This window comes from Mirounga angustirostris, unplaced genomic scaffold (genome assembly GCF_029215605.1).
Source record: "Mirounga angustirostris isolate CCGP_5_RB_7025 unplaced genomic scaffold, mMirAng1.0.hap1 SCAF_13, whole genome shotgun sequence".
In the NCBI taxonomy this organism is placed as follows: Eukaryota; Metazoa; Chordata; class Mammalia; order Carnivora; family Phocidae; genus Mirounga; species Mirounga angustirostris.
In genome coordinates, this window is record NW_026991721.1 from 49645684 (window position 1) to 49660378 (window position 14695).

The 14695-nt window shown below is 39.2% G+C and overlaps 1 non-coding gene across 1 annotated transcript; it reads left to right on the forward strand.

Moving 5' to 3' along the window:
• The first annotated feature begins 608 nt into the window (after positions 1-608).
• LOC123858093 (U6 spliceosomal RNA) lies at positions 609-711 on the forward strand. Its single transcript, XR_006794051.1, has one exon. It is a non-coding gene; the product is annotated as a U6 spliceosomal RNA (small nuclear RNA).
• The last annotated feature ends 13984 nt before the right edge of the window (positions 712-14695 follow it).

A 14695-nucleotide genomic window follows, 5' to 3' on the forward strand; every position in this document is an offset into this window, starting at 1 on the left:
CTTACTGAGCATTAATTGTGTGTTGACACTATACGTATATATATAGAGAGAGAGAGATTGATTTTTATTTGCACCAAAAGGGAGATAAGCTATCATGGTAGCATGGGTCTAATCTTCTATTACTCAAATTTTAGGCTCAACTCCAGAACCCGTAAATGCATACATATTTGAAAGAGTAGTTTATGATCTTTGGACATTAGTGTTCTCTTCTATGAACATCAAGATAAGGATGAGAGTCACGAATAAAATTCTCTTATGTCTTGACTTGCAAGCTGTTGAGTTTACATAAGATCTTGTTTCCCAGTGAATCCCATCCCTCCATCCTTGCCTCTTTCCTTAAACCTTATCTTGAGTTAAGCTTTCGGATTCTTTCATGCTTCCAGGTATTTGCATATACTATACCTTCTATTTGGCACAACCTTCTTGTTTCAGTTAGACTTATTTGATTAACAACTGATACTGCCTCTTGCTAGATTAAGAAAATTAAAATTTTCTTAATCTAAAGGTAGCTCACAGCACAGACATAGAGGAACCAGAGCAGTGCTGCAAGTCTGAGCAGCAGGAAACCATGGGCCATCTTATTCAGTTGTCACATAAAAAATCTACTCCAGTGCTCACTTCCATATTACTAAAATTAGAACAATGAAGAGAAGATTAACATGGCCCCTAGGCAAGGGTGGCATGCAGGTTTGTGAAGTGTTCCGTATTTCTCTATATTATATATTCAAAGTTGCTAAGAGACTAGATCTTAAATGTTCTCACCACAAAAAAGAGATGCTAATTATATGATAGGATAGATATATTAGGTAACACTACAGTGGTAATTATATTTCAATATATAAATAGATCAACACATTGTATAAAATAAACTTATCCAAATATGTGAATTATATTTTATTAAATGTTTTTAGTTAAAAATATCTACTCCAAATGATTTCTTCATCACTTTGTTACTCTACTTAAGATTCAAAATCCCTAGAGAAAGATTGCAGTTGGTCTTGCTTATATTCTCTACCATCCATTGATGGGGTCAGGACACCTGGACTTATCGTACCACTGAGACTGATCACAAAGGTGGAGAGACCATTTTCTTTTCTTTTTTTTTTTAATTTTTTTTTTATTGTTATGTTAGTCACCATACAGTACATCATTAGTTTTTGATGTAGTGTTCCATGATTCATTGTTTGTGCATAACACCCAGTGCTCCATGCAGAGCGTGCCCTCTTTAATACCCATCACCAGGCTAACCCATCTTCCCACCCCCTCCCCTCTAGAACCCTCAGTTTGTTTTTCAGAGTCCATCGTCTCTCATGGTTCATCTCCCCCTTCGATTTCCCCCCCTTCATTCTTCCCCTTCTGCTATCTTCTTCTTTTTTTTTTTAACATATAATGTTTTATTTGATTCAGAGGTACAGATCTGTGATTCAACAGTCTTGCACAATTCACAGCGCTCACCATAGCACATACCCACCCCAGTGTCTATCACCCAGTCACCCCATCCCTCCCACCCCACCCCCACTCCAGCAACCCTCAGTTTGTTTCCTGAGATTAAGAATTCCTCATATCAGTGAGGTCATATGATAAATGTATTTCTCTGATTGACTTATTTCGCTTAGCATAACACCCTCCAGTTCTATCCACGTCGTTGCAAATGGCAAGAGGAGAGACCATTTTCTAAAGGAAAATGTTTCATACTAGAAGAAGGAATGGGTTCTGGCAATACCCCAAGTAAGAAATGTTCACTGTATTTCCACACATCATTGTTTGGATAACCCCTATTTATTAATCAGGTTCTTGTTTTGGAGTCATAATTTAATGTAGGAATGTATTAAGGGTCCTGTTTCCATTTTCCCATTGCATCTCATTTCTTCTCTGTGCCAACACATACACATCACAGTATTGTATTCCTGTTATCTTCACAGAGGTTTAGATACTTGATAGCAGAAACCCTACCCTAACTTCTAACCCTAGACATGTCTTCCCAGATTTTAGCACATAGTACTTGACACATGGTGGGTGCTTAATTATTATTTTGGGGAAGGAAAGAAGGAAGGAAGGAAGGAAAGGAAAAGAAAGGATAGAAAAAAGGAAAGTGATTAAAAAAGGAATCTAGAACGGAACAAATGACAATTCAGCATGATGTGCTAACCATCCAAAGAACTAGGCTGCCCTCAAGGTGATGAATTCTTAATCATGGAAGGCCCTTAGTTACCAGTCACTTGACCATGTTGACCCATAGGCTGTGGAAGGAATTGAAGTTCAGAAAAGGAAATTGAACCTGATGACTTCTAAGGTCCCTTTCAATAACAAGAGTCTGTAATTCTCTGATACAAGATCCTAAATGATGAGGACTTGGTAGGTGGCTGGGGCAGGGGGTGGAGGGGGGGTGGCAATGGAGGGTGTTCGTGTGGAGTTCAGTGGGACCAAATCCAAGGGAACAGCCCAATCTATACATAGGGGAAATCTGTGGTTAACATATGTGTATTCCTGTGCTATTCTAAGCCGTCTCTGATTTGGTAAACACCTGTGAAGAAACAGTGGTTGTCTTCCAATGTTTTCCTTCAGAGCAGTTTGGCTTTCACTTATATCTTCTAATAAATGCACTAAAGACATTAGAAAGCTACTGGAATAAGATAGCCTTGTGATTTTTTGATGTATACCTCAAGCCTTAAAAAAATAAGGGAATATGTGTGTCTAACTCAAAGTTCCTCAGACCTCTTGGGATCTTAGTTTTCAACATCAGCAAACCTTTGATATTTGGGTTTGTTTTGCCATTGGCAAAAATACTACTTCTATTACTAAAGGGTTGCTGGGAACTACAGATGGTCTTTTTGAAAGTGAGTAGATTTTACATAATAAAAAAAAAAAGAAACAAGTGAGTAGATTTTAAGAACTAATACTTTTGTATTTGGTATAAGTAAGTTAGGATTTTGCAGATTCTTTTTCTTTTGAATAGACATCCATATCATACTTGCTGGTATAGTTCTATATCAAATAGAATTTCAGTTTGCTTTAAATGAAAAACTTTTAAAATCAAGAATCAAAGTCTTTCTTCAAATGCCAGATTGCCTAGAAGTTACCAGCCTTGGGTTTGCTCTGATATACAAAACCTCATCATACATGACAGAAATGAGGCATTATGAAATGTTAAAACAAGCTGTTTACCCATTGTAAAAAGGAGAATCATTACAAAATGTGCAAAGTTGAAAAGATGATGAATAGAACCCCACACGATATCAAGATACATATTATAACTGTAACCATTTCTCTTTGTTATCCTATTTATGGATACTTGGATTTTAATCAGTATTCTAAGCAAAAGTGTTTTAGTTGTGTCCATATTTCCAATAGAAAGGCAAATGGTCAGAAATCAGGATGTATAGGTATGAAACCGCAGCTTAGAACCAGGATGGAGAATTCTAATCAAAAAGGACACGAGGGGAGCTGCATCTGGAAGGAAGCACTTTGTATCGACATTTCGTGTTTCTTTGGTGTGGTTTGAATAGGGAGTGACAGAACTCAGACAAAGGCTAAAGTCATGGTTGCCATTCACAAATCATTTCTTGGTAGCTCTTGTCGGAAAGATGAAATAAATTCCCCAAGGGTACAAGTTATGTCTCTGTGTGTTCCTGTGAGTGTGTGTGTATGTGTGTGTGTAGTGGAGACATGATTATATCTGGATAGAATTTTACAAAGTAATTTCAGGTTTATTCTCCTTACTAATCCTAAAACTTACCCTGGGAGATAAGATGGACCTATTTTACAGGTAAACATAAAGAAGTGTACTGTGGCTAAAAGGCATATCCGAGGTGATTTGCCTAGTTTTTAGAATAGCTTAAACAGAAAACCACATTCTCCTTCCACAAACTTGTAACTACCTCAGTGTTTTTCATGTCTATACTATCTTACAAATTGTTGGAACATTTAATGAAAATATACATAAACGCATGGCACTTCGGAAGTGCTCAAAAAAGTGGCTACAAAAAATCTTCCTCTTTTTCTAGGCTCTCTCCAATATATCTGATTGTATTTTCTAGAACAAACAAGTTTGTTGTTGTTGTTGTTGTTGTTTTTTATCTGTTATCTCACTTACTGGATCCATGTAGACAGTCACTTTGAATGTATTATACATTCTTTGCACTTGCCACACTGGGTAATCACAGCAATTAAGACTTTGTTCAGGGTTGTCCTGCCTTGCTGCTTCCATTGCTACCAGCTTGGGTCAGCCATTCAGCTTGCAGACAGAAAAATATACCCATAAATACATTCTGCATATAAACAAATAAATAATGGACAGGAAGTAAGAGTCAGCAGAAGAGAAACAATCACTGCCCTTTTGTCATTTTTCTCTGACTGACCACGTAGTAGGTTTGAGTGATTGGCGCTGGTTCCTTTAGCATTTGAACAGAGGCACAAGGTGGAGGCTGGGGGATGTCAGCTGACTTCTTGCAGATTTGCATAGTTAGGTCTGGTATTTTACCTGCTGCTGAATCTAATTATCCCTAGAGTGACCAAACATTTTGGTTTTTCAGGGCTGAGGGGTTTCCTGGATGTGGCACTTTCAGTGCTAAAAACAGTCTCAGGCAAACTGGGACCAGTAGTTACTCTTTGCCTAGCCCAGTTTGTTAAAAAACTAGAACATGATAGGTCCCCTTGGGAAGCTCTTCATCTGCCTGTGCTGGCCAGCCTCAGCCTAGCCTTCTAGAGGCCCAACAGGGGACTCATCTGCGTAAGATGATTGGTTCCCTGAGTTACATTCTTCTCATTCACACCCCCACAGAATTTGCAGGGAGAAAAAGAGTTAATGAATAGTTACTTATAATCCTGTTTAAATTTTTCTCCCATATTTTCCCTTAAACTTTGGCACCTGCTACCACTTCCCTGCGAGCAGAACACAAAAGGAATCAAAAAGAGCAAACAAATGTTAATGAGAAAACTCAGAAACAGCTGAGATGCTTAGTTTTCAACAGCTTTCTTTTTCCATAAATATGTGGACACATAATTGTGATTTTCTTCTGCATATTGATTACATGGTTATATTTTTCTGATAGTAAACCCATTTCTACTTATGGTCGACTAGAAAAGTGAAAGCTAAAAATAATACTAATGCCAAGGTTTACTGAATACCTACTATATGCTAGCCACTGGACTGAGCATTTTCATCAGATTCATTTGTTTGCTCTTTATAGTAACTTTATGAATTAGGTCATCATATCCACTTTACACTTGAGCAAAATAAAGCAACTTACCGAAGTTTAATCAAATAGCTGCTGAAAAAAGAGCTCTGATTTTGAGCCCAAAGGCCTCAGTGATCCATCTCAAGATGCTGCAGTACACTTTGCAGGGAATCACTTGAACATTATCTTCAGGTCCTTGGCCACTTGCACAACAATGAGGACCCATGGCCTGGCAAAAACCGTCTGCATCTAACTCGTTTGTGCCTTCAGCCTTTGGAAACTAGCATTTTTCTCTCTGTGCCTGCAAGCTCTCAGAAGAGACCTAATGGGAAAAATACACAGGTTTCCTATCTTTCCCCCCTATATTTCTTGTAAAATGAAAGTCCTACAGAAACCTAAAATATACAGTGCAAATCAAATTATAAAATGTTTCTTCCAGGGGTTTCTAGGTGGCTCAGTCGGTTAAGCACCTGACTCTTGATTTCGGCTCAGGTCATGATCTCATGGGTCCTGAGATAGAGCCCCGCATCAGGCTCCTTGCTCAACAGGGAATCTGCTTGCGATTCTCTCCCTCTGCCCCTGCCCCCACTTGTTCTAGCTCTCTCAATCTCTCTCTCTCTCAAATAAATAAATAAATAAATCTTTAAATAAATAAATAAAACACGTTTCTTCTGGGACATTGCCTGGTGCCCCTGCTGAAGGGCACAATGAAAAAGACATAAAAACATCAGAATCAGATAGTCCCCTAGGGTTAAATCTCCAATGATGAGGACTTCTAGGCCACACCAACCTGGGGAAGTTGTTTACCTTCGCCAAGTCTCAGTTTCCTCGTTTGTAAGACGGAGTTCACAGTATGTACCACTGCCCCAACCGTTTCCTGTAGAGGCGTCTGTTTCCCAGCGCCTGGTTACTCCTCCTTCATTGGTTACTACTCTATTTATAATCAAGATAGTTGCAGAGAACTCTTACTCCTGAACAGAGCTTCTGTCTTGAGCTCTTGTGTGTGTTCTCTATCCTGGCAAGAAAATGGAAGAGGAAAAAAACATTTAGTGAGCGTCTGACACTATATGTCAGACGCTGTAGAAGAACTTCATTGTTTCACAGAGTCCTCATAACACTCATGATGCACATTTAGCTTTACATAATAGACGTTCAGTTACAGTGGTTTAGCCAAGTGGCAGTTTTAATTTTCTCCTGCAGCAAGCATTCTGGGGCCAGTACATTGGCTCCAGGATTCTTTAGAGTTGTGATATGGCTGCTCAGTCTCCATCATTGCCTCTGTGTTCCAGACAAGAAGAAAGAGAATATCAAAGAGCAGATGGTAAATGCCAACTGAGCCTTTCTGCATTTGAAAAATTTTCTCCAAAGCTCCAAGGAGTGACTTTTCATTTATATCTCATCATTAAGAATTGTGTCACAAACTGCAGAGAAGGCTAGGAAACTTGGTTGTTTAAGCTGGGCATATGTCCATCCTGAACTTAATTAGGGGTTTATTAGCAAAGAAGAAGATAAAAATTGACACTGAGGAAGCTACCAGAAATGTCTCTAGCATCATGCTCCAAATTCAGTGAGCATGCAGTGACTTTAATTATCTGTGTTCACCTGTTTCAGAGAGATTAAGAAGCCAAGCCCAGGTAACACGGTCATAGCTCAGCTCTGTCACCTCTGCTCACTCTGTTCCATCCTTTTGAAGGTTCATTGCCCCTAACAAAGCAGTTCCCTCCTGAAGAAGCTGAGAGTAAAGTATCTTGTAATTTTCTCCCCTCAATCTCATGGATGACTTGGAAATATAATTTTGTGTGTACCTCATATGTTCCAGACACCATTTCAAGTAGTTGTTTTCCCTGATGAGGATTCTGTGCTCAGGAAAGGTAGGCCAGCTTTCCATGGCCCCAGAGCTAAGATGTGGAAGAGCTGGAGTTCAGTGGCAGGTGGGTCAAGTCTCTTCTCTCTATATCACATAGTATAACCAACCAAGATTATCTAAAATTCAGTAGATGGGGGTGCCTGGGTGGCTCAGTCGTTAAGCATCTGCCTTTGGCTCAGGGCATGATCCCAGGGTCCTAGGATCGAGTCCCACATCGGGCTCCCTGCTCAGCCAGGAGCCTGCTTCTCCCTTTCCCACTCCCCCTGCTTGTGCTCCCTCTCTCACTGTGTCTCTCTCTGTCAAATAAATAAAATCTTTAAAAAACTAAATAAAAAATAAATAAATAAAATTCAGTAGACAGAATCTCAAAGACAGAACCACCTTCAAGATCTGTAACACAGGGATTTCAGACAGTGGCCTCACATCCTGGCCAGGTGTGGATTTTTTTTTTTTTTTTAATTGTGGTCCTAAATCAGAACAGGAAATGTGTAACAGCAAAAGCTTTCTCCCTTTTCTAGTTTGTATTGTTATAGAAACCCAGTAATAAAAATTCTAATCATAATATAGGTCTCATATTTTGTGCATATATCTCCTCTTGGTTCTTCTAACAACCCCAAACAGTGGATCGGGGACTTAAACCTTGTTTTTAAATGAAGAAGGGGCCATTTAGAGTGCTTAATGCAGAAGTAACAGTTGAAATCACACCTTTGAACTTATGCTTTTGAATATTACCTCTTGTGTTCCTTCCATAAACTCAGTCTCCCAGGTCCTTCCTAAAGCAGCTTTCAGATGCAATATGAAGCAAAATCGCACTTTGTGAAAAACATGTTTTTTGTTAAGCATCTAAATTAGTATCTAATTTCCTTGTCAATCTTGTATCAGGAATTATTAAAAACACTCAGCTATTTTTCTTTTTTCCTAAAAAAAATTAGTAATCAACTTATTTATGAAAAAAATATTATGCACTAACAAATCACTTGACATTTTCTTAGACTAATCTTCTGCTGAAATTAGTGCCATTATATTAAAATAAGTAATTAATAGTTAATTGGAATTTACATCAAACTTTTTTTAATGTGCAACATATTTTTTAAAAAGTCTAATAAGTAAATCATCGTGCTTGTTACTGGCAATATTGACAAAGATTTGTTGAGCGCCTACTATAACATCTTGTAGCACAGCATGGGAATGAAAATGTATAAGTTTATTAAAGTACAGGTTCCCCTGAAAGCCACACTGACCACAGTGCCTGCACATATCATGTGTTCAAATATTGATCAAACTGACAAGTAAAGGAAAGGAGAAAGGAAGGATATAGTCATTCATTTGGGGAAGAAGAAAGTCTTTTTTCCTTTTATAGTGTGTGTTATTGTAGCCTGACAGAAAAGATATCTAGCAGGAGACATGGAGAATTTAACCCTTCCTTTGCACCTAGCACAGTATATAGCACTGGGATCGTACACAGTAAATTGTTGCTGGATGAATGAATGGATGGATACATGTTTCTGTACCATTATAGTTCTTCCTTAGTCTCCTTCCTGCCCAGGGCCCTAGCTCTCAGAAGAACTCTTTCAGATTTTGTCACATGTGCTTGGTTGAAAGATACTGAGATTACCCCTTCTAAATATGACTTCCTTCCAAACTCTAATCTTACTCTCACACACTGCTCTTAGTCCTGCTAACCCACCTGGGCAAGGGAATTGGAAAGCAGATAGCATCATAAGGAAGCACTGGTGTGTTAAAAGGATGGGCAGACTTGCTCGTTCTTATGCAGACCTGCTGGTTCCTTGCTCTTCCTCAACACACTGCCCCCCCCCCAAAAAAAAGCCCTTTTGTCCTTCCCTAATTAGTTATGGATAAGAAAAGTAGATATGGCCCTTTTGTGGTCTTTAATGAATTAATCCCCCATGAAATCTCTTACTGTGGCATAAAAACAAAAGGTTGCAAGCTAATTACAATCCTCATTATTAGAATCCAAGCATGGAAAAATGGCTTCTTCTGGGATTCCTTTGCCTTCTTTGTCCAGGACTAAATCTCAGAGCAGTTAAGTGTTGGCATAGTAATACATTTCAATGCTAAAGAAGGTAATGAGCAATACCAGGTGATTAGAACAGAAACTGCAGATGATATAGAGGAATTTGGTACAATCTTTGACTTCTCCTAACTCTTCAGAAAACAAGCCATTAAACTGTTGTGGGACATTTGAACCATAATCAAGGATGCCTTAATTTGAGTTTGAAAACTGACAGAATTAAATCAATGTGAATAAACAAAGACACATGTATTATCCTAAGAGGAATCATAAATGCAAAAGTAAAGGGGACATTAGGAACCACAGATCTCATCATCCTGTTAAGTGACCCAACCAAAGCCACGCAGGAAGGTTGCACATACATGCACACCCACACACACAGACACACACATGTGTGTGTGCGTGCACACATGTGCAAGCGTGTAATAATTCCTTAGAATAATCACAACAGAGTTACTGTCACATCTACAATTTCATCAATTCTAAGACTCCTTTCTTTTCATACTTCAACAAGGTGCTTTCTGGCCCAAAACACAACTGTATGACTTTAGAAAAAAAGAACATTCTCTTCTTTGTGTGTTGATTTTCTCATGTAAGAAATGAAATGGGTTGAGGAAAAGAATTTAGAAAGGATGTAACATTTGTTAACTTACATATGTCTAACACAGATGCTTATGCTTTTTTAGTCATCTAGCAATCGAATTAAGCCTAAAAGTTAAGTTTCCTTTAATCTACTTTGACAGATGATGAAATTAAGACAGATAGGTAGAGAAACATGTCCAAGACCACACAGAGAGTTAGTGGTATAGCTGAGAGTTGAACACCAATAAGCCTGACTCATGAGCCTCTCTGAGTCACGCTGGCTCTCTGAACTCTTGGTATGGTATTCTCCCCTATGAGATATAACTCCTTTCTACGGTGTAGGATTGCCGCAGTAAACTCTTCCTGCAATATCTGCTTGCCATAGTAATATTGTCAAGGGGTTCCCTGTTGCACATCATCAGTGTACATTGTCCTTTTTGCATATGGCTTGTTGGCTGTTAGTGACTGCTTCTGTCCCCCAGCTAGATTTAGCTACAGGCAGAGCCTAGACAGAAGGACAGAAGAATCAGGAAGACAGATGGTAGGGTTAGCTCCCAGCCACCTGCTATAGTAATCATAGGCTTTGCCCTTTCTGCTGTACCATAAAGCCAGGCCACTACTGCCTGGGTCCAGGATCTAAGGCCCTAAAATTTGAAGCTCTTTGAGTTCTTGGTCTCTGCCTTTTACAGATATCCACAACTCTTGGAGCTGCTCTCCAGACTTTTATCTTTATCAGATTTTTTTTTTCCTAAAAGTTAGAAAATTCTATCTATGCCAATATTTCAGAACCTGCTTAAGAAATAGCTTGATTCATGCATCCATCCTTACTCATGGATGTGCTCTTCCCTTAGCGAGGCTAAGTCCCAGTCATGATACCATCTGAAATGCAGAACTCAAAAAAGATGCCAAAAGGGGCAGGAGGAGGGAGGCTCCAAGAGGTACCTACCTGAGTTCACTGTGAAGGTGGCCCCCCCTCAGGGACAGATTCACATTAACCAAACACATGAAGATTGATGTATAAGATCAGAATACAAATGCATTAATCCACAATGACAGATACCAGTACCAGAAATTCAAATCAGCATAGATCAGATCACAAACTCACCTCTCTTTGTGAGCAACTCTACAAAGTAGTTAATAAAAAGATGCTTGGTAAAACAGAACAAGTTAACAAACAATTAAAAGTTTTGCTCAAAGCTCCCTATCCCTCTATAGTCAATGGCTAAAAGTGACTAAAGCACAGATATCAGAGTTAAATGAACCAAGGTTGGGATCTCGGTTCTCCTACTTCTAACCATGTCACCTTCAGTGAACACTTTATTCTCACCAGGCCTCAGTTTTCTCACCTGTAAAATACTAATATATCATTATGTACTATAATAGCAAGAAGACTCATATGTTAGGGGCTAAGCCCAGTTTTGGCACACTACAGTCCCTTGATTCTTAGATGTGACAAGTCATTCTCAAAGTTGTCAGAACAAATTTTTCAGAGTTTTCAGGCAGAATTCAATATGCACATTGATCGTAAGATACTTGGGTTTGTTTCAAAACCAAAAGCAATGTAATTTTTTGAACCAGGCAATTAATGGTCATAGACATTCAATATATGGAACTCTTGTTCTTACGGTCATTGTTATTACTGTTGCAAATGCCATGGTGACAGGCAGTGTCCTTTGGTTGAGACCTTATCTTCCTGTACTGCACTAGGATGAGCACTACCCACCCCCACTACTCACTCCCCTTCCCCCAATCTCATAACACATCACCTGTCAGACCATGTTCCATTCCTGTGTTATGGACTGCTGTCTCTTCTTCGAAGAACTTTCTCAAAAATTGTGTCAGCAAGGGGGAGCAGCTTCTCAAGAAATGGGCTATTCTCTGACACACCCTCACTTTGGGATTGTTAATGAAGCATCGTGTTTTCAGGAAACATTTGTTGGGAAAGTCAGAGGCAGTCTTTGTATGGAAAAATTCTCTCCCCCTGTGCTCCCCTGTGAAACTTTCCCCATCCATAACCCATTAGGTGGTCTGGTGTGGACAGTTGCAGGGCTGTCCATTTGCAAGAACTGCCAGTGTTGTGAGGAAGGCTGAAAAAGACTCAGGAACATGAATTCCATTAAGTGTTCCCAAGGGAATTCCAAATGTTGAGCTATTCAGGATATTTGCTCTTGAAAAGTGTATTAGAAGATAGCAGGAAGGGAAGAATGAAGGAGGGGAAATCGGAGGTGAAGATGAATCATGAGAGACTATGGACTCTGAGAAACAAACTGAGGGTTCTAGAGGGGAGGGGGTGGGGGGATGGGTTAGCCTGGTGATGGGTATTAAAGAGGGCAGGTACTGAATGGAGCACTGGGTGTTATATGCAAACAATGAATCATGGAATACTACATCAAAAACTAATGATGTAATGTATGGTGATTAACATAACATAATAAAAAAAAATAAAGATAAAGTAACTGTCAATGCAGAAAATCCTAAGGAGGATGCCAAACTGCTATTAAACTAATGCTGAGTTTAGCAAGATCACAGGATTCTGGTCAATAAAAAGTCATACTTACAAAAAAAAGTGTATTTTAAAATTCATACAGTCAACCCATTTCAGAAAGTTTGCCTAATAGAGAAGAGAAAAAATTCCCTATGTTATAAAACCTATAAGATAGCCACATTTTGATATATTTGTCATTTTATAGATTTAATTATATTCTTTTTCCTAGGTACAAGACAGTTAAATTTATAATGTACATGTTTTAAATCCCTTTTTTTTTTTTTTTGGTTACTTAATATGTTATGTGCATTTTCTACATTTTTGTGTAGAAACTCCCGAGTACAACACATAAAGCCCTTTAGGTCTGGCTACCTTCTTAAGTCTCACCTCTCTCTACCCCAGTGTCATCCTCTACCCCATCCATACTGAACAACACGTGGTTCCTGAATATTAACCCCTTTCCCAACCCATCTCTCACTCTTTCTTCACCTGGTGAAGCTTGCCAGCAGGAACCACTTACTGAAGGTTGGGTTGGTTTAAAGGAACAAGAAAAGGATGGAGAGTAAAAGAGAAAGACACTCAGCAACTAACAAGATGGGAATTTTTGCCCTTCTAGGGCAAAGTAGTCTGGGGCCAGATGAGAACCACGACCTGGAACCCCAGAGGAAGGGCCACCAGGCAGGTGCTGTAGTCACGAAGAGACACAACTGATTGGGATGTGATTTCACAGTAGGGACAGAACAGGGTGGAAACACCCCATTTCTCCCTCCACCAGTCCTCTTATTTCCTGTCAGCATGTCCCATTGGCAAGTCTCAACCAAAATCCAGAGGGCAAGTAAGGGCCAGTACTACATTCTGCTGATGGCATCCATCCACAGGGACACAGAACAACAGGCCAGAGAAGGACAGAGCATGAACAGGGCAGGGAAGTCAAAGAGAGAATAACTCTCACTTCTGCTTAATTCTGATTTATTCTCCAGGTTTTCAGCTTAGATGTTACTTTATCAAGGAAGTAAGAATGGCTTAGTTTTCTCTTTTTTTGCTCTCATTGCTTCCAGTGTTCACCTCAAGATAACATATTTAATACTTGATTAAAGTAACTTACAAATCAGTACCATGCCTTCTTTGGTATTAAACAGTAATAAGCAGAGTATTACACATAAGAGGCATTCAGTAAATCGTTGCAAAATCACCATTTCTAAAGTCTTCAAAATATTTGTTCTAGGAGTAGATCATAATTTACTTGGCCTTTATCCTATTACACTTTTTATTTCTTTTTTTTATTTTTTATTGTTATGTTAATCACCATAAATTACATTATTAGTTTTTCATGTAGTGTTCCATGATTCATTGTTTGTGCATAACACGCAGTGCTCCATGCAGAACATACCCTCTTAAATACCCATCACCAGCCTAACCCATCCTCACACCCCCCTCCCCTTTGGAACCCTCAGTTTGTTATTCAGAGTCCATCACCTCTCATGGTTCGTCTCGCCTTCAACTCTATAGTCAACTAATTTTTGACAAATGTCCAATGGAACATTCCCCCACTTTCATTCTTCCCCTCCTGCTATCTTCTTTTTTTTTTTTTTTCTTAACATATATTGCATTATTTGTTTCAGAGGTACAAATCTGTGATTCAACAGTCTTGCACAATTCACAGCGCTCACCATAGCACATACCCTCCCCAATATCTATCACCCAGCCACCCTATCCCTCCCACCCCACCCCCACTCCAGCAACCCTCAGTTTGTTTCCTGAGATTAAGAATTCCCCATATCAGTGAGGTCATATGATACATGTATTTCTCTGATTGACTTATTTCGCTCAGCGTAACACCCCACAGTTCTATCCATGTCATTGCAAATGGCAAGATCTCATTTCTCTTGATGGCTGCATAATATTCCATTGTATATATATACCACACCTTCTTTATCCATTCATCTGTCGGTGGACATCTTGGCTCTTTCCACAGTTTGGCTATTGTGGACATTGCTGCTATAAACATCGGGGTGCATGTACCCCTTCAGATCCCTACATTTGTATCACTGAGGTAAATACCCAGTAGTGCAATTGCTGGATCATAGGGTAGCTCTATTTTCAACTTTTTGAGGAACCTCCAAACTGTTTTCCAGAGTGGCTGCACCAGCTTGCATTCCTACCAACCAGTGTAGGAGGGTTCCCCTTTCTCCGCAATCCTGCCAACATCTGTCGTTTCCTGACTTCTTAGTTTAGCCATTCTGACTGGTATGAGGTGGTATCACATTGAGGTTTTGATTTGGATTTCCCTGATGCCGAGCGATGTTGAGCACATTTTCATGTGTCTGTTGGCCATTTGGATGTCTTCTTTGGAAAAATGTCTGTTCATGTCTTCTGCCCATTTCTTGATTGGATTCTTTGTTCTTTGGGTGTTGAGTTTGATAAATTCTTTATAGATTTTGGATACTAGCCCTTTATCTGATATGTCATTTGCAAATATCTTCTCCCATTCTGTCAGTTGTCTTTTGGTTTTGTTGACTGTTTCTTTTGCTGTGCAAAAGCTTTCTATCTTG